Source organism: Bos javanicus, chromosome 3 (assembly GCF_032452875.1).
Source record: "Bos javanicus breed banteng chromosome 3, ARS-OSU_banteng_1.0, whole genome shotgun sequence".
Taxonomy (NCBI): Eukaryota; Metazoa; Chordata; class Mammalia; order Artiodactyla; family Bovidae; genus Bos; species Bos javanicus.
The window spans coordinates 79,900,843-79,920,364 of NC_083870.1; the positions used below are offsets into that span (position 1 = coordinate 79,900,843).

Genomic DNA, 19,522 nt, shown 5'->3' on the forward strand with positions numbered 1-19,522 from the left:
GCAAAGAAATAGAGGAAAACAATAGAATGGGAAAGGCTAGAGATCTCTCCAAGAAAATTAGAGATACCAAGGGAACATTTCATGCAAAGATGGGCACAATAAAGGACAGAAATGGTATGGACCTAACAGAAGCAGAAGATATTAAGAAGAGGTGGCAAGAATACACAGAAGAACTATCCAAAAAAGATCTTCATGACCTAGATAACCATGATGGCGTGATTACTCGCCTAGAGCCAGACATCCTAGAATGTGAAGTCAAGTGGGCTTCAGGAAGCATCACTGTTAACAAAGCTAGTGGAGGTGATGGAATTCCAGTTGAGCTATTTCAAATCCTAATTATGATGCTGTGAAAGAGCTGCACTCAACATGCTAGCAAATTTGGAAAATTCGGCAGTGGCCACAGGACTGGAAAAGGTCAGTTTTCATTCCAATCCCACAGAAAGGCAATGCCAATGAATGTTCAAACTACCACACAGTTACACTCAACTCACAGGCTAGCAAAGTAATGCTCAAAATTCTCCAAGCCAGGCTTCAACAGTACATGAATCAAGAACCTTCAGATGTTCAAGCTGGATTTAGAAAAGGCAGAGGAATCAGAGGTCAAATTGCAACATCTGTTGGGTCATAGAAAGAGTAAGCGAGTTCCAGAAAAATATCTGAAAGAAAGTGAAAGTGAAAGTGAAGTCACTCAGTCATGTCCGACTCTTTGCGACCCCATGGACTGCAGCCTGCCAGGCTCCTCTGTCCATGGGATTTTCCAGGCAACAATACTGGAGTGGGCTGCCATTTCCTTCTCCAGGGGATCTTCTCAACCCAGGGATCAAACCCAGGTCTCCCGCATTGTAGGCAGATGCTTTTACCATCTGAGCCACCAGGGAAGAAAAATATCTACTTCTGCTTTAATACTACCCCAAAGCCTTTCACTTTGTGGATCACAACAAACTGTGGGAACTTCTTCAAGAGATGGGAGTATCAGACCACCTTACCTGCCTCCTGAGAAATCTGTATGAAGGTCAAGAAGCAACAGTTAGAACCAAATATGGAACAACTTCCTGCCTCCATTTGGGAAAGGAGTACATCAAGGCTGTATATTGTCACCCTGCTTATTTAACTTATATGCAGAGTACATCATGAGAAATGCTGGGCTGAGAGAAGAACGAGCTGGAATCAAGAATGCTGGGAGAAATATCAGTAACCTCAGATACACAGATTACACCACCCTTATAGCAGAGAGTGAAGAGGAACTAAAAAGCCTCTTGACGAAAGTGAAAGGGGAGAGTGAAAAGGCTGGCTTAAAACTCAACATTAAAAAAACTATGATCATAGCATCTGGCCCAACATTTCATGGCAAATAAATGGGGAAACAATGGAAACCATGAGAGACTTTATTACCTTGGGCTCCAAAATCACTGCAGATGGTGACTGTTGCCATAAAATTAAGACATTTTCTCCTTGGAAGAAAAGCTATACAAGCCTGAACAGCATATAAAAAAAAACAGAAACATTATTTTGCCAAAAAGTCCATATAATCAAAGCTATGATTTTTCCTATAGTCATATATGGATGTGAGAGTTGAACCGTAAAGAAGGCTGAGCAATGAAGAATTGATGCTTTTGAACTGTGGTATTGGAGAAAACACTTGAGAGTCCCTTGGACTGCAAGGAGATCCAACCAGTCAATCCTGAAGGAAATGAGTCCTGAATATAGAGTGGAAGGACTGATGCTGAAGCTGAAGCTCTAATACTTTGGCCACCTGATGCAAAGAACTGATTCATTGGACAACATCCTGACGCTGGGCAAGATTGAAGATAGGAGGAAAAGGGGACAACAGATGATGAGATGGTTGGATGACATCACCAACTCAAAGGACATGAGTTTGAGCAAGCTCCATGAGTTAGTGATGAAAACTAACTTTTTCTGTTAGTTTTAACAGTTAGGGAAAACTAACAGTTAGGGAAACCTGGTATACTGCAGTCCATAGGGTTGCAAAGAGTCAGACACAACTGAGTGACTGATTGGAATTGAACTGAACACAGACGTTCTGGGAAAATTTGAAGAGGAAGTAAGGTACTATTCATTGCAATGTTGAGACCTCCCACACTTACTTAAGTACTCCAGCTTTAAGTTCAGCCAGGAGCAAAACAGAGTGGGAAACTTTTCTTACCAGACAGTAAGCACAAGAATCGGAATCACAATGCATAGCCTCAGAATCACAGCTCTGCTCCTCATCATTAAATTGCATTTGTAATGACCAGAGGCTCAAAGGATGTCAGCCACTTAAGAGCCACTCTTTCTCTTCAGAGCCCAGCTGTCAGAGACATGATTCCCAGCAGCCCTTGCACAGGTATCCCAGCAACAGCACCTTCCTCTGATCATTACAGACCAGCAGGGCTTCTCACCCTTTATTTCTTATTTCTTACCTGTCACTTTATTCCTCGTCTCTCTTTAGATACTCCTCCAAATGCACCCCATATCTCTGAAAATCTTGAGTTTTTTATGCCCTGCTTCCTCTCCAGAGGGCTTTCCAGAGCTGCTTTTATCAGGGCTCACACCGTCTGTGCAAACACTTCTGTTGAGCCATTCTTGTGTCATGAGTTTCCCTTCTATATTCTCTCATTCCTTTCTAATTTCTCCTCTTTCCCCCTTGCATCTGGATATTTCCTCATTCCTCAGTATATGTCCTAATCTTAACAGGAATAATTTTTCTCATAATTTTCCATCCAACAAAAGAGCTAAGTGTTTAGCTCTGTAAAAGTTTCAGGAGACACTGTTCTTTGCTTACCCAATCCCCACCACTCTCACTTTTTTAAAATTTCTAGAACAACTCTGCTTTGGTACAAGTAACCACCATGACTTCACCAAGCTATGTGCTTCAGAAGAAACTCCACTTGGGAGTCAACTCCAGTTGTTATTCTTGTTCAGTCGCTAAGTCATGTCCAATTCTTTGTGACCCCAAGGACTGCAGCATGCCAGGCTTCCCTTTCCTTTACTATCTCCCAGAGTTTGCTCAGATTCATGTTCACTGAGTTGGTGATGCTATCTAACCATCTAATTCTCTGCTCCTATCTTCTCCTCCTGCCCTCAATCTTTCCCAGCATCAGGGTCTTTTCCAATGAGTCAGCTCTTTGCATCAGGTGAACAAAGTATTGGAGCTTCAGCTTCAGCCTCAGTCCTTCCAATGAAGATTCAGGGTTGATTTCCTGTAGGACTGACAGGTTTGACCTCCTTGAAGTCCAAGGCACTCTCAAGAGTCTTCAGTAAACTCTAATTAGTGTAATCCAACTGAAATCACCTCATTCTTTTTTCCAAACATAGGCTTAGAAAAGGTACTATCTTCTGGCAAATAAAATATAAGAGGAAGTCTGCTAGAATTATGGGAAAAGGGTTTACATCTTCTTAAGACCCCAGGTGAAAGCCACCCCATTCCTCTAAATGCCATCATCATGCTTTAATAACAGTATATTAACCATCTGTTGAGATCGTATTTCATCTCAGGCTCACCGATTTATAAATCTTTCATCCTCCACAATTTTGCAAGGTATGTATTATAATCCCCTGAGATTTAGAAGATATGCTGCTGCTGCTGCTGCAAAGTTGCTTCAGTCATGTCCGACTCTGTGCGACCCCATAGACAGCAGCCCACCAGGCTCCCCCGTCCATGGGATTCTCCAGGCAAGAACACTGGAGTGAGTTGCCATTTCCTTCTCCAATGCATCAAAGTGAAAAGTGAAAGTGAAGTCATTCAGTCATGTCCTACTCTTTGAGACCCCATGGACTGCAGCCCACCAGGCTCCTCCGTCCATGGGATTTTCCAGGCAAGAGTACTGGAGTGGGGTGCCATTGCCTTCTCCTTAGAAGATATAAATTCATATAAATAACAAAGCCAGGACATTAACCCACTTCTTTTTGACCCATGGTAAATTCATTCCTTTCAATTAGAAATTTTCTTCTTTATATTTAAAAATTCTTTTAAACATGATCATAGTTATTAACTAACTGGCATTCAATGGGAAGAGAGTTTTTTATAAATAATAATAATGAATTAAAGTTATTGATTTGCTGCAGCTACTGTTCAGTTATACGTGAATAATATTTTTCTAGTTACTTTATTAGTACATTACAAAACTTGGAAAAGCAAAAGCAAAAAAAGAAACTATCTCGTGTAATCTAAAAGTAATTACTATCAATATTTTCATATGTTCTACCAATATTTTTTTGTAAATTAATTTTTTAATTTTAATTGGAGGCTAATTACTTTACAATATTGTAGTGGTTTTTGCCATACATTGACATGAATCAGCCATGGATGTACATGTGTTCCCCACACTGAACCCCCCACCCACCTCCCTCCCCACCCCATCCCTCAGGGTCGTCCCAGTGCACCAGCCCTGAGCACCCTGTCTCATGCATCAAACCTGGACTGGCAATCTATTTTACATATGGTAATATACATGTTTCAATGCTATCTCTCAAATCATCCCACCCTCACCTTCTCCCACAGAGTTCAAAGGTCTGTTCTTCACATATGTGTCTCTTTTGCTGTCTCACATATAGGGTCATCATTATCATCTTTCTAAATTCCATATATACGTGTTAATATAGAGGAGTTACCCCACGTCCAAGGTCAGGGGCAGCGGCCAACAGTACCAGGCTGCAACCGCACAGGAACGGCCTAGAAGAGCTACCCAGCGTCCAAGTTCGGGGCGGGGGGTGGGGGGTGGGGGGCGGCCCAGAGGAGATAACCAGCGTCCGAGGTCAGGGGCTGCGACGAGAAGAGTTACCCCCCATCCGAGGTCAGGAGCGGCGGCTGGGAGGAGATACCCCACGCCCCAAGCCGGAGGCCAGGGACATCGGGCGGGAGGAGCTACCCCACGCCCGAGGCCAGGGGCGGTGGCCGGGAGGACCAACCCCATGTCCCTGGAGCCCTGGCTGTGCACATGCAGGAGGGCCTAGAGGAGCTATCCCACGTTGAAGGTCAGGAAGGGTGGTGGTGAGGAGATACCCCTCGTCCAAGCTAAGGAACAATGGCTGCACTTTGCTGGAGCAGCCGTGAAGAGATACCCCATGCCCAAGGTAAGAGAAACCCAAGTAAGACGGTAGGTGTTGCAAGAGGGCATCAGAGGGCAAACACATTGAAACCATACTCATGGAAAACTAGTCAGTCTAAACACATTAGGACCACAGCCTTGTCTAACTCAATGAAACAAAGCCATGCCCATGGGGCAACCCAAAATGGGCAGGTCATGGTGGAGAGATCTGACAGAATGTGGTCCACTGGAGAAGGGAATGGCAAGACACTTCAGTATTCGTGCCTTGAGAACCCCATGAACAGTATGAAAAGGCAAAATGATAGGATACTGAAAGAGAAACTCCCCAGGTCAGTAGGTGCCCAATATGCTACTGGAGATCAGTGGAGAAATAACTCCAGAAAGAATGAAGGGATGGAGCCAAAGCAAAAAGAATACCTAGCTGTGGATGTGACTGGTGATAGAAGCAAGGTCCGATGCTGTAAAGAGCAATATTGCATAGGAACCTGGAATGTCAGGTCCATGAATCAAGGCAAACTGGAACTGGTCAAACAAGAGATGGCAAGAGTGAATGTCGACATTCTAGGAATCAGCGAACTGAAATGGACTTGGAATGGGTGAATTTAACTCAGATGACCATTATATCTACTACTGCGGGCAAGAATCCCTCAGAAGAAATGGAGTGGCCATCGTGGTCAACAAAAGAGTCCAAAATGCAGTACTTGGATGCAATCTCAAAAATGACAGAATGATTTCTGTTCATTTCCAAGGCAAACCATTCAATATCACAGTAATCCAAGTCTATGCCCCAACCAGTAATGCTGAAGAAGCTGAAGTTGAACAGTTCTATGAAGACCTACAAGACCTTTTAGAACTAACACCCAAAAAAGATGTCCTTTTCATTATAGGGGACTGGAATGCAAAAGTAGGAAGTCAAGAAATACCTGGAGTAACAGGCAAATTTGGCCTTGGAATACAGAATGAAGCAGGGCAAAGACTAATAGAGTTTTGCCAAGAAAATGCACTGATCATAACAAACACCCTCTTCCAACAATGCAAGAGAAGACACTATACATGGACATTACCAGATAGTCAACACCGAAATCAGATTGATTATATTCTTTGCAGCCAAAGATGGAGAAGCTCTATACAGTCAGCAAAAACAAGACCAGGAGCTGACTGTGGCTCAGACCATGAACTCCTTATTGCCAAATTCAGACTTAAATTGAAGAAAGTAGGGAAAACCACTAGACCATTCAGGTATGACCTAAGTCAAATCCCTTATGATTATACAGTGGAAGTGAGAAATAGATTTAAGGGCCTAGATCTGATAGATAGAGTGCCTGATGAACTATGGAATGAGGTTCGTGACATTGTACAGGAGACAGGGATCAAGACCATCCCCATGGAAAGGAAATGCAAAAAAGCAAAATGGCTGTCTGGGGAGGCCTTACAAATAGCTGTGAAAAAAGAGAAGCAAAAAGCAAAGGAGAAAAAGAAAGATATAAACATTTGAATGCAGAGTTCCAAAGAATAGCCAGAAGAGATAAGAAAGCCTTCTTCAGTGATAAATGCAAAGAAATAGAGGAAAACAACAGAATAGGAAAGCTAGGGATCTCTTCAAGAAAATCAGGGATACCAAAGGAACATTTCATGCAAAGATGGGCACAATAAAAGACAGAAATGGTATGGACCTAACAAAAGCAGAAGATATTAAGAAGAGATGGCAAGAATACACAGAAGAACTGTACAAAAAAGATCTTCACGACCCAGATAATCACTGTGGTGTGATCACTGACCTAGAGCCAGACATCCTGGAATGTGAAGTCAAGTGGGCCTTAGAAAGAATCACTATGAACAAAGCTAGTGGAGGTGATGGAATTCCAGTTGGGCTATTCCAAATCCTGAAAGATGATGCTGTGAAAGTGCTGCACTCAATATGCCAGCAAATTTGGAAAACTCAGCAGTGGCCACAGAACTGGAAAAGGTCAGTTTTCATTCCAATCCCAAAGAAAGGCAATGCCAAGGAATGCTCAAGCTACCACACAATTGCACTCATCTCACACGCTAGTAAAGTAATGCTTAAGATTCTCCAAGCCAGGCTTCAGCAATACGTGAACCATGAACTTCCTGATGTTCAAGCTGGTTTTAGAAAAGGCAGAGGAACCAGAGATCAAATTGCCAACATCCGCTGGATCATGGAAAAAGCAAGAGAGTTCCAGAAAAGCATCTATTTCTGCTTTATTGACTATGCCAAAGCCTTTGACTGTGTGGATCACAAGAAACTGTGGAAAATTCTGAAAGAGATGGGAATACCAGACCACCTGATCCGCCTCTTGAGAAATTTGTATGCAGGTCAGGAAGCAACAGTTAGAACTGGACATGGAACAACAGACTGGTTCCAAATAGGAAAAGGAGTTCATCAAGGCTGTATATTGTCATCCTACTTATTTAACTTCTATGCAGAGTACATCATGAGAAACGCTGGACTGGAAGAAACACAAGCTGGAATCAAGATTGCCGGGAGAAATATCAATAACCTCAGATATGCAGATGACACCACCCTTATGGCAGAAAGTGAAGAGGAACTCAAAAGCCTCTTGATGAAAGTGAAAGAGGAGAGTGAAAAACTTGGCTTAAAGCTCAACATTCAGAAAACGAAGATCATGGCATCTGGTCCCATCACTTCATGGCAAATAGATGGGGAAACAGTGGAAACAGTGTCAGACTTTATTTTTGGGGGCTCCCAAATCACTGCAGATGGTGACTGCAGCCATGAAATTAAAAGACGCTTACTCCTTGGAAGGAAAGTTATGACCAACCTAGATAGCATATTCAAAAGCAGAGACATTACTTTGCCAACAAAGGTCTGTCTAGTCAAGGCTATGGTTTTTCCTGTGGTTGTGTATCGATGTAGTAGTTGGACTGTGAAGAAGGCTGAGCGCCGAAGAATTGATGCTTTTGAACTGTGGTGTTGGAGAAGACTCTTGAGAGTCCCTTGGACTGCAAGGAGATCCAACCAGTCCATTCTAAAGGAGATCAGCCCTGGGATTTCTTTGGAAGGAATGATGCTAAAGCTGAAACTCCAGTACTTTGGCCAAAGTACTGCGAAGAGTTGACTCATTGGAAAAGATTCTGATGCTAGGAGGGGTTGGGGGCAAGAGGAGAAGGGGACGACAGAGGATGAGATGGCTGGATGGCATCACCGACTCGATGGACATGAGTCTGAGTGAACTCCGGGGGTTGGTGATGGACAGGGTGGCCTGGCGTGCTGCGATTCTTGGGGTCGCAAAGAGTCGGACAAGACTGAGTGACTGATCTGATCTGATCTGATACTGTGTTGGTGTTTTTCTTTCTGGTTTACTTCACTCTGTATAATAGGCTCCAGTTTCATCCACCTCATTAGAACTGATTGAAATGTATTATTTTTAATAGCTGAGTAACATTCCACTCTGTATGTACCACAGCTTCCTTATCCATTCATCTGCTGATGGACATCTTGGTTGCTTCCATGTCCTAGCTATTGCAAACAGTGCTGCGATGAACACTGGGGTACTCGTGTCTCTTTCAATTCTGGTTTCCTCGGTGTGTATGCCCAGCAGTGGGATTGCTGGGTCGTATGGCAATTCTATTTCCAGTTTTTTAAGGAATCTCCACACTGTTCTCCATAGTGGCTGTACTAATTTGTGTTCCCACCAGCAGTGTAAGAGGGTTCCCTTTTCTCCACACCCTCTCCAGCATTTATTGTTTGTAGATTTTTGATAGCAGCCATTCTGACCGGTGTGAGATGGTGCCTCATTGTGGTTTTGATTTGCATTTCTCCGATAATGAGTGATGTTGAGCATCTTTTCATATGTTTGTTAGCCATCTGTATGTCTTCTTTGGAGAAATGTTTGTTTAGCTCTTTGGCCTATTTTTTGGGGTCATTTATTTTTCTGGAATTGAGCTGCAGGAGTTGCATGTATATTTTTGAGATTAATTCTTTGTCAGTTGCTTCATTTGCTATTATTTTCTCCCATTTTGAAGGCTGTCTTTTTACCTTGCTTATAGTTTCCTTCGTTGTGCAAAAGCTTTTAAGTTTAATTAGGTCCCATTTGTTACTTTTGCTTTTATTTCCATGACTCTGGGAGGTGGGTCATAGAGGATCCTGCTGTGATTTATGTCAGAGAGTGTTTTGCCTATGTTTTCCTGTAGGAGTTTTATAGTTTCTGGTGTTACATTTAGATCTTTAATCCATTTTGAGTTTATTTTTGTGTCTGGTGTTAGAAAGTGTTCTAGTTTCATTCTTTCACAGGTGATTGACTAGTTTTCCCAGCACCACTTGTTGAAGAGATTGTCTTTTCTCCATTGTGTATTCTTGTCTCCTTTGTCAAAGATAAGGTGTCCATAGGTGCGTGGATTTATCTCTGATCTTTCTATTTTGTTCCACTGATATATATTTCTGTCTTTGTGCCAGTGCCAGACTGTCTTGATGACTGTAGCTTTATAGTATAGTCTGAAGTCAGACAGGTTGATCCCTCCAGTTCCATTCTTCTTTCTCAAGATTGCTTTGGCTATTTGAGGTTTTTTGTATTTCCACACAAATTGTGAAATTATTAGTTCAAGTTCTCTGAAAAATACCATAGTCTACCAGTATTTTTAAATTCAAACTTATAAGACTTAAAAATACTTTACAAATTTGATATCACATTGCATACAACATTCTGTAGCTCATTTTTTAAATTAAGCAATATATAGTGAACAGCTTCCCCCACCAAAAATACTCTTCTATAATATGATTTATTATATCCTTGTATGACATACAAATATATTTTTCTTAATTATACTATGTAGTTGGACATTTGGGTTGGTTTGTTTTTTTCCAATTTCGTAACTGCAGAAGAAGCCCAAATTGGTCCTTCTTGTTTATATAAGATACTGAGTTGTTTTTCAGAGAAAACAATAAAAAAAAATGCAAGTCATACAGCAAAAGCATGCACAGAGAAATTTTGACTTTGAATAATGCCAAGAACCAAAGTCTTCTCCCCACCTCCCACCCCCACCACATAATCAAAGAACTAGGACACGGCAAGAACCTAAAGACAGGAATCTTTCAGAAGCAAAGAGTTCACTGGCCAGGAAGATCATGTGCTGAAGCCCCTTAATCATACCGTAAGTAACAAAGTTCCAAATCTTCCAATCAAAACACTGTCCACCAGCACTTCCGTGTATCAGCCTTCCTCCTCTTATAAAAATCTGACTAAATGCCAGATGGAGAGTCTGCCTCCTTTCTCTTTGTTGGTCAACCTTGCAATAAAACTCTTTCTTTTCTCAAAACCTAGTGCTGTACTATTAGCTTCTATGGGTGCTGACAAGTGGGCCCTTTGCTTGGTAACAACTTTAGGTGTTATAAATAAAATGAAAACGATACTAAACATTTGTATTTGGGCTTTCCTGGTGGCGCAGCTGGTAAATAATCTGCCTGCAATGTTGGAGACCTGGGTTCAATCCCTGGGTTGGGAAGATCCCCTGGAGAAGAGAAAGACTAACCACCTCAGTATTCTGGCATGGAGAATTCCATGGACTGTATAGTCCATGCAGTCACAAAGAGTCAGACACAACTGAATGACTTTCACTCACAAACATTTGTAATACACATATTTCATCCATTACTCTAACTGCTTTCTTAGCATGTGTTCTTAAAAAGAGTGGCCCAGGAATAGGTAAACCCTTTGTAACACAATGTGAAACTGCCCTCCAGAAAGATGGTTGTCTTAAGCTGCCCCTAGTGGTGTCTATGAGTTCTTCTCTCCATTCACCCTTCTCCTGAGATTTTTAAGAGATGCAAGATTCAGACAAATGAAGACAAAAAAAAATCAGTTTTATTACTGATAAAAACTGAACTGGAAGATGATGCTGAAGGTTTGCAGTCAAACTGGATTGTTATCTGATTTCTAAACCAGTCAGATTTACAGCCTCCCTCCCTGGACCAAGTGCACTTCCACAAGCTGCCCTCTGGGGTCCCGCCCAGCAAGCTGAACATATAGAAGATTAGAGGCTTCCAGAAGGTGAGCCTGCTCAGAACCAGAAAAGGGAAAGACTTTAGATGCACATTCTTGGTTCTCCAAAATACACCAAGTCACCCCCTTCTCCCTTGGGAATCAGAGGACAGTGAGAGAGCTGGGAAGAAAGAAGCCAGAAGTGTTAATCAAGCTGAAGTCCTTCCATGTGTAAATATGAGTCAAAACAAATGGAGGTTCTGCCCAAATGTTGGCTAATATTCTACATGGAATTGTTTAGCTTTAAAAAGTAATTTTCTACCTTGATAGGGAAAAATAAGAGTCTCATTTGATTTTATTATTTTGTTTTTGTCTGGGTTTATAGGCTGAAAGTTGGACTGTGAAGAAAGCTGAGCACCCAAGAATTGATGCTTTTGAACTGTGATGCTGGAGAAGACTCTTGAGAGTCCCTTGAACTGCAAGAAGATCCAACCAGTCCATTCTAAAGGAGATCAGTTCTGGGTATTCATTGGGAGGACTGATGCTGAAGCTGAAACTCCAACGCTTTGGCCACCTCATGCAAAGAGTTGACTCATTGGAAAGGACTCTGATGCTGGGAGGGATTGGGGGCAGGAGAAGAAGGGGACGACAGAGGATGAGATGGCTGGATGGCATCACCGACTCGATGGACATGAGTTTGAGTGAACTCCAGGAGCTGGTGATGGACAGGGAGGCCTGGTGTGCTGCGATTCATGGGGTCGCAGAGTCGGACATGACTGAGCGACTGAAATGAATGGAACTGAACTGAATTGAGATATAATTGACGTTGTTTAGTGGCTAACTCTTTTGCGACCCCGTGGACTATAGCCCACCAGTCTCCTCTGTCCATGGGATTTCTCAGACAATATTTGAGAAATATGCAGCACTGCATAAACTTAAGCTGTGTGACATAATGATTTGACTTACATACATCATGAAATGATGATGACAATAGGTTTAATGGATATCCATCTTCTGATATATGTACAACATTAATGAAATAAAAAAATATATATATTTTTCCATGTGATGAAAAATCTTAGGAAAAAGGGTTATTTTAATGCATTCCTTTGGTTATTAGAAGGCTAACTTTTTTATTCTTTCATGAATTTTTTCTCCAAGATTTTTAACTGTGTTTATTTGGAGAGTCAGTTTTTTAAATTTATTTTTATTTTTAATTGGAGGATAATTGTTTTACAATGTTGTCTTGTTTTCTGCCATACATCAATGTAATCAGTTATAGGTGTACATCTGTTCCCTCACTCTTGAACCTCCCTTCCACTTTCCACCCCATCCCACTCCTCTAGGTTGTCACAGAGCACCAGGTTGAGCTCCCTATGTCAGGCAGTAAATTTCACCAGGCTCCTCTGTCCATGAAATTCTCCAGGCAAGAATATTGGAGTAGGTTGCCATTTCCTTCTCCAGAGGATCTTCTAGACCCAAGGATCAAACCCAGGTCTCCCACATAGCTGGCAGATTCTTTACCTTTTGAGCCACCAGGGAAGCCTAGTAAATTCCCACTGGTGTCTGTTTTACATATGGTAATGTACATGTTTGAGTGCTACTTGGAGAGACAGTTTTGATGTTGATTTGTAATACATGATATGGAAGGATGATAATAATGTGCTATATATCCTTTACCAAAATTTTCTATTTTTTATTTGCCTTTCATTTTTTAATGAAAATAGCTTTTATTCCTTTTTATTAAATTGAAAAATAACTGAAAGTATAAGAAAAAAAGTGAGAAATCTCAAGTAATTTCCCAACTTGGAGACACCTGATAAGATTTTATTGTATATTCTCCCAGATTGGATAGAAGAACATACAGACAGATGACTGGATAGAAATGTGTATGTAGAAACAGGCACATATATATTTTATAAAAGTTGCATCACATTTGCTATTTTATAGCCTGCAACATTTGTGTTACTGTCCTTACAAATTCATCTTTATACATGTGTCAGTTTTTCCTTAGGACATATTCCTAGAATGTTTATATTTTTATGTAAAGAAGTGAATTCATTTTTTTTACAACTGAACAGTGTATGCTGTTAACCATATGCATAACTTCAATAAGGTGGAGGAGATGAGAGAGATTTTTCTCAGTTCAGTTCAGGTTAGTCACTCAGTCGTGTCCTACCCTTTGCGACCCCATGGACTGCAGCACGCCAGGCCTCCCTGTCCATCACCAGCTCCCAAAGTCTACCCAAACTCATGTCCACTGAGTCAGTGATATCATCCAACCATCTCATCCTCTTTTGTCCCCTTCTCCTCCTGCCTTCAATCTTTCCCAGCATCAGCTCAGGCTGCTGCTGCTAAGTCGCTTCAGTTGTGTCCAACTCTGTGCAACCTCATAGACAGCAGCCCACCAGACTCCTCTGTCCATGGGATTTTCCAGACAAGAGTACTGGAATGGGTTGCCATTGCCTTCTCCATACTCATGTAGAGCCACCTCCATTATCAACACCACTCAATAGTGGTACCTGTGTTACAGAGGTTGAACCTATATTATACATCACAATCACCCAAAGTCCACACTTTACCTTAGAGATAATTACTGCTATTGCACATTCTGTGAGTTTGGGCAAACATATAATGACATGAATCCATTACTATAATATCATATAGAATATTTCACCATCCCCCAAATCCTCTGTGCTCTGCCTATTCATCTTTTCTTCCCTAGCAACCATTAATCTTTTTACTGTCTACATTTTTAACTTTTCCAGAGATCAAATGTGTGTGTGTTCAGTAGCTCAGCCATGTCCGGACTCTTTGTGACACCATGGACTGCAGCCTGCTAGACACCTCTGTCCACGAATTTTCCAGTCAAGAAGACTGGAATGGGTTGCCATTTCTTAGTCCAGGGGATCTTCCTGACCCAGGGATCGAACCCAAGTCTCTTATAACTTCCGCATTGGCAGGCAGATTCTTTACCACTAGCATCACCTGAGAAGCCCATAGAGATCAAATAGTTGAAATCAAAACATCCATAGCCTTTTCAAACTGACTTCTTTCACTTAGAAATATGCATTTCAGATTCCTTCATATCTTTTCATGACTTCATAACTATTTCTTTTTATTACTAAATTCTATTCCATTGTCTGGATGTTCCACAATTTATTTGTCCATTTACCTATGAAAGGACATCTCAAGTGCTTCCAAGTTTTGGCAATTACGAACAAAGTGTCTATAAACATCCTGATGCAGATTTTTATAGAGACTTAAGTTTTCAAACTCTTTGAGTAAATACCAAGGAGAGAAATTACTAGATCTTATGACAAGAGTATGTTTAGTTTGTAAGAAACTGCCAAACTGCCTTCCAAAGTAACTATATTATTTTGCATTTGGAGCCTGGCAGGCTATAGTCCATGGAGTCCCAAAGAGTCAGACATGACTGAGCATGCACTGTGCTGTATTGTATAAGAGTTACTGTTTTTCCACATCCTCACCAGCATTAGCTGCTGTCAGTGTTCATACTGTAGCCATTCTAATAGATGCACAGCAGTATCTCATTATTTTCATTTTCCTGGTGACATATGATATGGGACATCTTTTCATATGCTTATTTGCCATTTATGTATCTTTCCTATGACGTGTCTGTTAAGGTCTATGACTCATTTTGTAATCAAGTTATTTTCTTTAGTTGCTCAGTCATGTCTGACTCTTTGTGATCCATCAGACTATAGCCCACCAGGCTTCCCTGTCCATGGAATTCTCCAGGCAAGAATACTGAAGTGAGTTGCCATTCCCTTCTCCAGGGGATCTTCCTGACTCAGGAACTGAACCCATGTCTCCTGCATTGACAGGAGGATTCTTTACCACTGAGCCCCCTGGGGAGCCTTTTTAAGAGCTCTGTATATACTTTGGCTAACTGTCCTTTCCTGGAGAATCCCAGGGACGGAGGAGCCTGGTGGGCTGCCATCTATGGGGTCACACAGAGTCGGACACAACTGACGTGACTTAGCAGCAGCAACTGTCCTTTATCAGATATAGCATTTGAAAATATTTTTCTCCCAGTCTATGGCTCGTCTTCTCATTCCCTTGGCATTGTCTTTTACAAAGGCAAAATTTTCAATTTTAATGAAATCCAGCTTATCAGTGGTTTCTTTTATGGATCATATCTTTGGTGGTGTACATAAAAAGACATCACCATATCCAAGGTCATCTAGGTTTTCTCCTCTATTATCATATAAGAGATTGGAGTTTTATATTTTTGTGCTTTACATTTAGGTCTACGGTTCACTTTGAGTTAATTTTTGTGAGAGTGTAAGGTCTGTGTCTAGATTCTTTTTTTTCTTGCATGTGGATATCATTATTTCAAGCTCCGTTTATTGAAGAGACTGTCTTTGCTTCACTGTATTGCTTTTGCTCTTTTATCAGGCATCAACTGGCTATATCTGTGAGGGTCTATTTCTGAGCTCTCTACTCTGTTCCATTGATCTTTTCCTGTATTCCTTTTTTTTTTTTTTTTGGTCTATTCATATACTGCACTGTGCTGATTATTGTGGCTTAATAGTAAGCCTTACTGATAGGTAATGTCAGTCATTCTCCTGTTATATTGTACTTCCTATTCTGGGTTGGTCAGCTATTTTACCCATAGAATCTAAGTATTAATAACTTCTTTCTCTTACAGACCAAGGCTCAGATGAACTGGAAAGAGAAAGCAAAGAGGGGGAGAGGGTTGATGGAGGAAGGTAACAGATTTGATTAACATATTCTGAGAAGTCAGTTTGGCCTTAATTCATTAGCTTCCTTTCCTTCTTAACAGAGACTTGCTAGTGACTTTCCATTTATTCCCACAAACACACTCTCCCTTTCATGGTTTATAGCTCACAATGTGAACACATTTCTCTTTTGGCATATAGAACAGAGCTGCTGCTGCTGCTGCTGCTAAGTCGTTTCAGTCTTGTCCAACTCTGTGCGACCCCATAGACAGCAGCCCACCAGGCTTTCCCGTCCCTGGGATTCTCCAGGCAAGAACACTGGAGTGGGTTGCCATTTCCTTCTCCAATGTATGAAAGTGAAAAGTGAAAGTGAAGTCGCTCAGTCGTGTCCGACTCTAGCAACCCCATGGACTGCAGCCTACCAGGCTCCTCCATCCATGGGATTTTCTAGGCAAAAGTACTGGAGTGGGGTGCCACTGCCTTCTCCAAGAGAACAGAGCTAGGGAATCCCTTTTAGTTACTGGTCTCCATTGGGAACACAACATCCAAAACTTACTTCATTGAGCCTGAGACAATCACATTTGTTATTAATGGGTGTGTCATTTGCTCCTTTGGATATGAGATGATTTGTCTGGAGCTTTTTCATTTCCATGAAGTTTCCTTAGAAACATTTGCCTTGTAGAAGAATACACTTGCATGGCAAATGGGGGTTTGGAATAAAGGTCATTCAGGAGGTTTTAGCTGAATGAACCCAAATAGAATGCAACCATGATGTGCTCTACGTTAATTACATAGATAATATCTAGAAGGTAACTGATATCTTCTAGAAGGGAAACATGCAAAAACTAAAAGACCAATTTTACCTAATTCAGTTAAAAAATAAAATAGAATTCAAAATCTATTGACATTAATAGGTGAATTATTGGGGACAGATATTTATTCAGAATCTAGGAAATTTAATTGAACTCTTCATTCAAATATAAAACGTGTCCTTATTTTTTTTTAAAAGCTCCTTTTATCTTATCCTTTTGCCTTAGGTATCTCAGGGATTCTCTGCTGCACAGAACCACGCGGTTAGCAGGAGATCAATAACATTTATTGAGAAGATTCCAGTTTTGTCTTTTCCATTAGCACTAAGCTTTGTTTTTCTCTTATACTCTTCATTAATGTTGGGTAGATGTATTTTTTCATCTTTGGATTTTTTCCTTACTTCTGAACCACATGAAACCTCTTCTAATTACTTTCTTCTTTTTAAGTGTTCATGATTCATATCTGTAATGGAAAAATTATAAAATACAGGTAAGAAGAAAAGGTGAATACATTCAAAATTCTACTACTAAAAGATAACCACTATTTCAGTATTGGTTATTCTTGACCTGTGTATCATATATTAATATATAAAATGTAAACAAAAATGATATTTGATTCTACATATTCCTCTGTACCTGCTTTCATTTCAACATTGTCTGTGTTGATAAATATGGACTCATATTCTAATTTTAAAAGATTCCATAAATTTTCATCATATGTATGTGATAATATAGTAAATCTTTATTGTTGAATATTAAGATTGCTTCAACTTATAAAAATGTCTTTTAAAAAATACCTTTGCATGTTTTTTTCTTCCATAAGATATATTTCTAGAAGAGAATTACTGGATTTAAGAGTAGGAAATTTTTAAGGCTTTTGGTGCCTTTTTATCAAATTATTGTTTGAAAGGCTATGACAATTACACTTCCACCTGGATTATGTAACAGCTCTTATATACTTACACTCCATCAATACCAAGTATTTATGTACTTATGCTAATTTATTCCTAAAGGGAATATTTTTATTACCAAAGTGGTTGCTATGGGTTAAAAGGACAAAGAAAGAGATCAATATCATTTTTGAGAATTATGAAAGAACTATTGGTTATTCTCCACTTACTGAACCATCATGGAGCCCCATCACAATCTCTAACTTGAATTAATATAAATGCATATTTGTAATTATTTCTGTAGCTTAAGTGAAATGTATTAAGAATTGTTTGTTTTCAGCAAAGTCACTGGTAAAGCTGAGACTACTATTCATTTCAAGATCCTGCAATTATCAATCTAAAAAGCTTTTAACCAAGTCCCTAAGGCTGCATACTGGCATCCTTTCCCAGTGGTTAATGAGATAAGCAACATAGAAAAGAAGCTTAAATTGAGCTGCCAGTTTAAGACATGAGATTTCTGCCATCTTCTGACTGAAACTCGACCCAGCTTTTTTGTTTCTATATAGGTGATTCTTCACCAATATTCTTCAAAATGGAAAGATTATCAGACATTTTCTTTAGCTGAATCTCTAGGTCCTTGATATGGCAAAAGGGAAAAATAAAATTTTGCAGATTTTCCCATGCCCAGTTATGATTAAAAAATAATAGTGAAAATTCCGGGGTGGTCCAGTGGCTAAGACTTCACATTCCCAATGCCCGGGTTTGATCCCTGGTCAGGGAACTAGATCCTTCATGCCACAACTAAAGATTCTGGTGCAGCCAAATAAATAAATACATGTTAAAAATAAATTAATTTTAAAAATAATAGTAACATAATGTTAAAATGAGATCTTTTTATCTCAATTTTGGTTACATAGCAGATATCAAACTGCAAGTTCAGCCTATAAAAAGGGTGAGAGAGTGGATATAAAGACAGAACTCATAGAGAAATTTCCTTGGAAAGAGTTTGGCTTTCCTGTGAAATCCCAACCTACACCACCAAATGAGAAAAGGGTTTATCTCTGTCCCCTTTAGCTACTGAAGGGGCATTCACTGGCTTCCACAAGAGGTTTCGATCAGGTATCTAAAGTTGAAGAACTGTAAGAAAGGTTGCCTTAAGCCTCATGTGAGAAAGATGAAAGTGACCTGCATGCAGAAGATAAAAGCCACTGCATTGCTCTGAGCCAGCACTCTCAGGCTGTCATGGTGAGACACAAGTGTCTGTTCTTTGTGGGCCTGATACGAACCAGACAAGGGAGAAGGCCAGGCTGGAGCTATGTTAAGCCCCTTCTGGAGGAATATCTAGAAGGGTGAAGAACTCCAATAAGGAGAATCTGCTGAAGAGACAGCTGGGAAACAAGGGACTAGGATGGCATGATGAGGAGGGGTGGAGAGAAAAAGCCAAAGCACTGCCTGCATCAAAGGAGCGGCACTGAGGCCACAGAAGCCCCCCAAAAGTGAGTCCCCTTGAAGATCATGAAGCCCTATGGCCAAGGACAGAAACAGCAGCGGCTCTTTGTTCAGGAAGTAAACACAGAGCAGAGACCCTGGAAGTTGATGGCTCATAAATTAGACAAAGTCCAACCTTTCAATTATCATATAAGTGAAAATCAATATTGGATTGGATATTTTAAACTTGTGATCCAGACTTAAAGTTAATGAGACAAAATTGTCTCTTGGGACCTGACAGAGATGAACTTTTATCAAGGAAAAGGACATTATTTCCTCTCCAAAAGAAAAAAAAATTAAGAGAACAATGGCAGACTTAATGATAGTGTTGAGCCTAAGATAGCTCACCACAAAATATGTCTCAAGCACATATGGATCACATTGAATTAAAGTCACTTAAGAAACGGCTGATGCCAAAGGTGCCAGTCTCTCTTCATACTACTGGCCCAAATTTTCCCTCAACACTCAGCTCAAGTCCCACCTCCCTTAGGAGAAGTCTCCGTGATATTTCCCTTTCTGGGCTTCTGTGTGGCTTTGTCTATGCCCCTGAGCTGGTGTTTTGTAACTTTTAGATGCCTCTAACTAGGCACTGTCTGTTATATGACCCTCATGGCCTCTCTTAAC

General features: G+C 40.5%; 1 pseudogene; it reads left to right on the forward strand.

Annotated features, from left to right (window-relative positions):
• The first annotated feature begins 2,247 nt into the window (after positions 1–2,247).
• LOC133245208 (craniofacial development protein 2-like) lies at positions 2,248–16,803 on the forward strand (annotated as a pseudogene).
• Positions 16,804–19,522: the final 2,719 nt, after the last annotated feature.